Raw genomic sequence first — 9,182 nt, 5'->3', positions numbered from 1 at the left:
CTCCTTCTCTGATATCTCCAGAACTTCAAAGTTTCAATGTTTTTCACAGTGTCAGCAAGTCAGAGAGATGGAAATTTACACCAGCACTGTGACAACTTAATGTAATATACTGAATTTGGAACATTACAGAGCAGCTCCAGGGATTCTGAGCACAGAGAAAATATATTTTGTCTGCTCAGAGCTGAATATAAATTACATAAACAAAAGAACAATAACAATATTTTATTGCCTAGCCTCATTTCCATCCAACAAAATCGTGGTCAGTAATAATTCAACCACTTGGCCCATTATTGAGGGGTGACTTTAAGGGACACATTTGTAGTCTACAGGGGGTTCACCAGAACCCTGGGGTACGTGAGAGGGTGTCGAGGGGATTCAAGCTTTGACTGATGCACCAACATGTTGTCTGTGCTGGGCTGTTCTGATGAAGCGATATCGGCCTTCACCGCGGTATCTCACTCCGCTATTTCAATGTCACCTTGTCACTCAGGATACAGACTAGACACCTGGCCAATCAGAGCAACACACACAATGCTGGAGGAACTCAGCAGGTCAGACAGCATCTAGGGAGGGAAATGGACAGCCGACATTTCAGATCCAGACCCTTCACCTCGACTGAAATATAGGAGGGAGGTAGTCTGTATAAAGGGGTAAGGGATGGGGCAAGAGCTGGCAGGTAATAGGTGGATCCAGGTGAGGAGGACTGATAGGCAGATGGAGAAAGAGTGGGTGGAAAGACAGAAGCTGGGCAATGGATGGTGGCATCAGAGGCCTTCAGATGGTTCCCCCTCTGTTCCCATCTGCCCTGCCCAGCTCTATGCTGCACCTTTCTCTCCTGTCAGGTTCCATCATCTCCCCTCCTCACCTGGATCCACGTATCACCTGCCTGTATTTGCTCCACCCCTTCCCTCCTCCTCCTTATACTGTCTATCTCCCCTCTATATTTCAGTCATGATGAAGTGTCCGGACCCGAAAGGTCGACTGTCCCGTTTCCCTCCCCAGCTGCTGCCTGACCTGCTCCAGCCCTGGTGTTGATAGTGTGCCCCCAGTGTTGGGCTTGAGTTGGACTGAGGGAGGGTATTGTTTACTGGATACAGAGCGGCCCCCCAGGAGTGCTGCACCACTGCAGAATCTGTATTTAATAAGGTTCAGTAACAGTACTGGAATCTTGCCAATCCTGCCCCAGGGTATCCAAAACTGGAAAGTGTTGCGTTGTAAGCACTGTGATCCTCACCTGAATGTGCAGAGAAAAAAATTAAACTTAAATGGAAAATCTGGGCAATTAACAAATCATCCCTGGGCGAAGGAGACAGACCAGTCTGAGAAATAAAGGGAAATGGACTCAAAGAATCTGTCAGCAATGGGAGGAGAGATCTTGGGCTCGCTTCCCATCTCTGGTGGGGTTCCCTGCAGCAGAAAGTGGGAGGTGGGGTGTGGAGGCAGCACCTCTGAGTACAATTCAGACATCAGAAGAAATCTACAGCGACGTACAACAGTCCACTTCAGTACCGCTCACAGCACGCAGGCTGCCTCAGTGCCCGAGAGAAAAGTTCCCCACATTCCCTTCCCCTTCCCCCGAAGGTGGAGGTCATCACCCAGTCCCATTGCACCTGCTTTAACTCGGCAAGCTCCTGTGCACTGCTGAGGGAGAGGTAGTACTGAGGGAGGGTCACACTGTGGGCGGGGTAGTACAGAGGGAGGGTCACACTGTGGGAGGACCCATACTGAGGGAGGGTCACACTGTGGGAGGGGGGTACTGAGCACTTCCTCCACCTTGGGTTCTGGGGCAGACTGCTCCAGCTGCCTGGTGCACACTCTCAGTGCCGGGGAGACTGTGGTGCAAGGCTGTATTTACTGACTGTAAACGTGGCCTTGGAAACCACAGAGAGCCGACAGAGGGTGACTGAAGACTAAGGGGGGGTCACTGCCGTGATGGAACAGGATTTTACCTGGGTCAAAGATGTGCTTCTGTACACAAGGCAAAGAACAATACCATCACCTCTGGTGGTAAACCAAATAAAACCCATGTTACTTGGGGTAAAGTGACCCGTTCCCATGGTAATAGGACATGGTCCGTGCCAAGTTCAGAAGTAACCTGCCTGCAAAGGCTATTGGGCACGGGATTCGTGTGATGCTGTACTCATCAAGGATTTGAAGCAAGGCTGTAAATAAATTTATAATAAATAGTAAAATGGTCTAAAAAAAGGGGCTGTGCTGACATCAGTTCCATTGCTGGAGGCACTTAATTTGAAGACCTGGTGCTTGGACCCGGTCCCGTCAGGAAGCAGACCAGGCTTCTCCCCACCTTTGCACCGAACACCCTCTGTCAGCCACACAGTGAAGTACATGTTGGTGGGAGAGGTGTCCTTGTACCCGCTGTGGGATCCCACTCTGTGGAAGTTTTCCTGTAAACACAGCCTCACCCAGTGACTGAACCATCCAGTGCTGGATACACAGCCTCATCCAGTGACTGAATCCAACTAGAGAAGGGCCCCAAACAATGTTTAAAAAATCATTTGCAATATATTTTAGCAAAGGATTCAGAAAATTGCTTCGGTAGGATGGTGTTATTAAGAATAATATCCATTGCTAAAAATAATTGTTCTTTCCCAAGGAGCCCAAGACTACCAACTGTTTGACACATTGACCAAGAGGCAGACTGCTGTGAGGGACATAGACACAAATAGACATGGAAAGTATCAAGTATTGTTCTCACTGACCAGAAGGTCAAGACTGTGCTAAAGGAGGAAAATTCAACCACTTAGTACTTTGGGACATACCAAAGGAATGAGGCCCATTGTGGGGATGTGGGGAGAGTTAAAAGATGGGATTAATGTAGGATTGGTGTGGATGTTCAGCATGGACTCAGTGGGCTGATGGGCCGACTGTGATTTGGAAATGCGTTCCTACAAGCAACCAGTCCAGGCAAAGCATCTCCTCCAACCACCTCCACCCCACTCCAGTCCCTCAGGGGATGGGGCTCTTCAGTAACAAGCTGGGAAACAGGAGTTAAGATCAAGAAGTCACCATAGGTTCACAGGAATGTAGAGTTGGGGTTACAATCAGATCAGCCATGAGCTTATTAAATGGCAGAGTAGGTTTGAGGGGCCGAGTGGCTCTCTGTTTCTCTGCCACCCCAAGCAGCAGCTACAGCACCTGTCCACTCACTCTCCCTCGCATCACACAGCACTGGTGCAATTTTTATTTTTGGGGGCACACTCCAAAAGGAGGGAGAAAGGGAATGAAGCCAGGGAGGAGCAGATCCTAGTCTCCATTTTGTGTCCTGAGATTGCCGTCTCACCCCTCGGAATCTGGTTTGTATCAGAGGGAACTGGGACTGATTCAGACTCCCGTGCAATAAACCGCAAACCTGGTACAAATTCATTTAATCTCAGCCTGTTACCACCCAGCTGAAACCCTGTCGAGACCTCCGTTCCATCTGCTGCTCATCCAGTCGACAGCAGCTGAATTTAACAGACTGTGGGATGACTGTTTCACCAGTACTGGTAATTAGGATTAATTATTTCCTTGTGGGCCTATTGCAAATATTGATATATCAAAAGGGGCATACAATCAAAATCAAATCAATTTCCAGAACTTAAATTTGATCCTTGAAAGCGGAAAAACTAATTTCCAACTTGGTGGTGGGTTGGCTTCATGGCAAGTGGGCTGGTTTTACCAGCCTGAGGTTTCTCTCTACAGACATGGCAGGGTTAGGGTCAGGGGTGGAGTACCCAGATCTGGGTGGGATGCCGGGGGGTGGGGTCAAGACCACATGGCTGATTGATTGGCTGCTGTAAATTATCCCCAGTAGAAGTGGGTGGTAGAGGAAATAAAAGGGGGGTAGTTAATGGGTGTGAGAGAGAATAGCTTACAGGGAAATAAATGGGGAATGGGATTGATGGGTTTCTCTGAAAGCTGGCATAGACTCGATGAGCTGAATGTCAAAATATGAAACACAACGTATTATAAGATATTGGCACCACTGTTAACTGGTAGTCTTATAACCCTGTATTGGAGTTAGAGAGGTTCAGAGCAACTGAGACCACATAAAGTATACATTAATGATTCTTCTTCACCAGAGGAAGTATCTCTTTGTTCAAGCAAATAAAGCTTTTCACAATCTAAACACCTTCAGTTAAGCTCCGCTGTTCTGATGGGAATACCAGTCTCCACTCATCCCCAGCATGGGGAATGGGTCTGTGTGCTGTCACTGCTTTCTGTGATGGGAGCCCCAAATTCCAACTGAGGAAAGTCACTCCACCCATCCACTGACATGCAGAGTCTGATCAACACATCATGCTTGTGTTCCATTGTTGAATGCCCCTCTCAGTATTACTCGTGTTGCCACCTCGAGGGAGTTTCACTCCTTGTGAAGTAAGATGAATTTTCAACTGGCTCAATTATTAGGTTTCCTTCCAAGTATTTGGCAGTCCCCATCTTTGCCAAACCATCTGCTCCCTTCAAGATTGTCCAAGTCAAAATCAGCCCATTGGTGCGGTAGAGGGAAGCCAGCACTATCCCCTGGGATACATCATGCCAACACCTCTCCATTCAAGCAAGGGACTTGTGTCTGTCCCTCAGAAATCTTCTGCACAAGACCCACTGAGTCAACAACATCTTCAGAAGCTCAGTACTAAGTTCATCAAACGCAGCTCATCATTATCAAATACTGATCATCATCTGCTTACTTGGTTGCATTCTCAATGGTCACTGATTAATTCTTGAATTATGCATTCTAACAGTTTGGCCCCATGCAGGGAAGGTCAGAATGTTGTTGCTGGGTAAACTCTGTAACACTGCATTGGTTAAACACTGACTACTGACCAGGAGTCCTTTAGCCTTGACTCTGTCCATTGGTATTGAGCTTGTCTGATCCAGATAGTGACGTAAGCCTCAGCAATTCCATCCTCAACAAGTGAGCAAGGTTGGAGAACCTCCGAAATTCTCCACCCTGGAAGTTGTGAACCATGGATCACTGAAGGAGTTTAAGGAGGAGGTAGATAAGTGTTTTAAAGATCAGGAAACTGGCACAGAAGAGATGAGGCCTGAGGTAGACCAGTTGGATTGTATCCATTGGTGGGGAGTGACCTGCTCCTGCTCCTGTTGTCTTGTGTTTTTGTGTCACCACTGGCCACTAACCAAACTCCACCTCTCTGATGATGCCAAATTAATCCTTGATTCACTGAGCGATGGATTCCATCTGGTGCCTCAGTGTGTGAGAGTAGTCAATAGATTACTCCTTTGGGACCATCATCTACAAAAACAATCCAGCCAATGCTTTCTGCAATAGGAGTGATTGCAGTCAGATGGGAAATGATACCTTGTTGTTTCTTCCTCATTACCCCTCCATTCACCCCAGCCCAAGTACTGAAACCAGCAGAACAAAGATGGACAACCTGGGGCTAGGTTTAATTCTGCACTGAGAGTAGTTACTGAGGGAAGTTAGAAAAGCTCAGTTCTGACTTAAAATCACAACAACATGGATCACATTCTCATCAAATTAACCTCAAACAGCTGGTACAGCATAGGCCACATCCAGGGGCTCCCATTAGAAAAAAATCCTGCACATCAACAGAGATTGAACATTTGCCCTTGCAAAATAAAACCCGAGGATAAAATGGAACCAAAAGACATTTAAAGTGATTAAAGGTGATTTGACCATGGCAATGTTTCCCTGTATTTATTTAAAGATGCTTCCATTGCACCCTCAAGCACATAACAGTCATATCCAGGAACTGCTTGCATTATTGAAACCCCCTAAACATCGTTCATTATCTTGCAGGCACTTTTGAAATGATCATTACCGTCACTTCTTCATGCACAAAAAAATTATCTTTCCCAAAATTAAAATTCTCTTCACCCCCCTATGAAAGTCCCTCACACCATTTCAGGGACTGCCATTCAATTTGTGAATGCTTCCTCTATGAGTCCTGCCACTGATTCATTTTATGCTCACAATGCAACCTTGTCCAGGCAATCCTCAGTCTGGTCCACCTTAAAAAATTAATAAATAATTTCTTTCAGCCCTGAGGTTACAAATAAAGGAAAAAAGAAAGACCGTGGGGACATTAAGCCCAATCTTTTCAGGAGAAGGTTAGAGGAGGCAAGAGTGGGAGAGAGAGAGATTTTTAATTCATTTTCCCAGGGCAGGAGAGTCTTAAACTGGAAGACACAGATGTAAGGTAAGTGGGGAAAGATTTAAAGAGACCTGAAGGGTAAGCTTTTCACAAAAAGGATGGTAGGAGTATGGAACAAGCTGCCAGAGGAAATGGTAGAGGTGAGTACAATTACAATGGTTAAAAGACATATGGACTGGTTCATGGATAGGAAAGGTTGAGAGGGATATGGGCCAAACACAGGCAAATGGGACTGGCTCAGATAGCCATCTTGGCCGGCATTGACCAGTTGGGCCAAAGGGCCTGTTTCTGTGCTGTATGATTCTATAACTCTATTTTCAGGATCTGAGCATCTCTGGCAAGACCAGCATTTATTGCCCATCCCTAATTGCCCTCAAGACATCTTCCTGAGCCTTTTGGTGAAGGTTTTTTTTCTGTGAATGTGACAGTAATGATACAACTGAGTGGTCAGGATGCCACTTCAGAAGGCATTTAAGAGATATCCACACATGGGTTGGTCTGGAGTCACATCCAGTCTAGACTGGGCAAGGACAGGTTTCCTTCCTGAAAGGGTATGGACTTTTAACTACAACTTGGTGTTTTTTGGTCATCATTACCGAGACCAGCTTTCACTGTCCAAATTCCAGATGGTTAACTGAATTTAAATTCCACCACAGTCAAAGTGGGATTTGAACTTGTGTCCCTAGATGGTCAGTCCAGGTCTCTCAGAGGTCTGGTGATTTAACCATTGCACAACTTCAATACCCAGTGAGAGAACCTGGGAGGGAGAGAACGTGTGAGAGAGAAAATGTGACTGAACCTGTGATCACCGTTGAGGACAGAAGATCAGTCTTCCGGAGAGTGAACATGAGGAAAGCATCTGGCCCAGATGGTGTCCCTGGCCGTGTGCTCGAATCTTGTGCTGATCAGCTGGCAGAAGTATTTGTGGACATATTCAACCTCTCCCTGCTTCAAATCTCAGGTTCCCACCTGTTTTAAGACCACTATCATCCTGGTACCGAAGAAAAGCAAGGTAACATGCCTCAATGACTACCGACCAGTGGCTCTGACATCCACCACCATGAAGTGCTTTGAGAGGTTGGTCATGGCACACATCAACTCCAGCTACCAGACAACTTCGACCCACTGCAGTTTGCCTATCGCTGAAACAGATCCACAGTGGACACCATCTCCCTGGCCCTACACTCACCTCTGGAGCATCTGAACAGTAAAGACATCTACATTAGACTATTGTTTATTGACTACAGCTCTGCCTTCAATACAATAATCCCAAGCAAATTTATCACCAAACTCTGACACCTAGGACTCACCACCAGCCGCTGTAACTTGATCCTTGACTTTCTAACAAATAGACCGCAATCAGTGAGGATAGGCAGCAATACCTCCAGCAAGATTATTCTCAACACTGGTGCCCCACAAGGCTGCATCCTCAGCCCTCTCCTCTACTCCCTATACACTCACGACTGTGTGGCCAGATTCTGCTCTAACTCCATCTACAAGTTTGCAGATGATACCACCATTGTAGGCCATATCTCAAATGGTGATGTGTCAGAGTACAGGAAGGAGATAGAGAGCTCAGTGGAATGGTGTCATGACAACAACCTTTCCCATAATGTTAACAAAACAAAAGAGCTGGTCATTTACATCAGGGAAGGGGGCGGTGTACATGCACCTGTCTACATCAACGGTGCTGAGGTCGACAGGGTTGAGAGCTTCAAGTTCCTAGGAGTGAACATCACCAAGAGCCTGTCCTGGTCAAATCACGTAGATGCCACAGCCAAGAAAGCTCACCAGTGCCTCTACTTCCTCAGGAGGCCGAAGAAATTCGGTTTGTCCCCTTTTGACTCTCACCAACTTTTATTGATGAACCATAGAAAGCATCCTATCTGGATGTATCATGGCTTGGTACGGCAACTGCTCTGCCCAGGACCACAAGAAACTGCAGAGAGTTGTGGACACAGCCCAGTGCATCAGGGACACTAGCCTCCCCTCCTTGGACTCTGTCTTTACGTCTCACTGTCTTGGTGAAGCAGCCAACATAATCAAAGACCCCACTCACCGGGGCCATTCTCTCTTCTCTCCCCTTCCATCAGGTAGGAGCCTGAGGGCACATACCACCAGACTTAAGGACAGTTTCTACCCCACTGTGATAAGACTATTGAACGGTTCCCTTATATGATGAGATGGACTCTGACCTCACGATCTACCTTGTTGTGACCTTCCACCTTATTGCACTGCACTTTCTCTGTAGCTGTGACACTTTACTCTGTACTGTTATTGTTTTTACCTGTACTACATCAATGCACTCTGTACTAACCCAATGTAACTGCCCTGTGTAATGAATTGACCTGTACAATCGGTATGCAAGACAAGTTTTCACTGTACCTCGGTACAAGCGAAGATAATATACCAATACCAATGAGGAAGAGGGAGAGAGAAAGAGAGAGTGAAAATGTGTGAGCAAGAGATTATGCATTACGCAACCTTAACTAAGTTCAGTAGTAACACACCCACAGATATCTGCTGAAAATAATATCTGAATTCATGAATGAAGAATTGCAAATGAGGTAGATTCCAGAAGATTGTACCCATGTGAGGATCACCAGAAGATAAAGTGAGGGATGGGGCAACAAATAGAAGTGTAGAGAGAAACCTATTAAGACCATTAAGAAGAGGATTCACTCCATCAACAAAATGTGATTGCAGTGTTGTGTGTCACAATGTAGGATGAGGCCTCTTGTTTCTTGTCTGGGGGCTTTACTCAGTGCTGTGGGAGAGTATAGTTCCAGGTAGAAACACTGATAAGACTGTGAATTGTTGCTGCAGTGGAGTGAAATAATCAAGATAGCACCTGGCAGAGATCGAACTGATTCATTTAATCACTTTGACTCTGGTTCAATGAAAACGCAAAGTTATTTCTCAAATAAAATACATGCTGTGCTGTGGGAAATCAAAAGATGTTTTCCCCAACATTTTATTGCTTCAAGTGGGTTCAGCCACACATTTTCTACTTGTTCCAGAGCCTTCACTGTTTGGATTGAT

General features: G+C 46.1%; 1 pseudogene; it reads left to right on the top strand.

Annotated features, from left to right (window-relative positions):
* The first annotated feature begins 657 nt into the window (after positions 1-657).
* Positions 658-2,155, top strand: LOC127586231 (60S ribosomal protein L35a-like; annotated as a pseudogene).
* Positions 2,156-9,182: the final 7,027 nt, after the last annotated feature.

The sequence above is a fragment of the Pristis pectinata genome, chromosome 35 (genome assembly GCF_009764475.1).
Source record: "Pristis pectinata isolate sPriPec2 chromosome 35, sPriPec2.1.pri, whole genome shotgun sequence".
Lineage (NCBI taxonomy): Eukaryota > Metazoa > Chordata > Chondrichthyes > Rhinopristiformes > Pristidae > Pristis > Pristis pectinata.
Note: the sequence above shows the minus strand (reverse complement) of the source record. Positions and strands in the feature narration are given on the sequence as shown.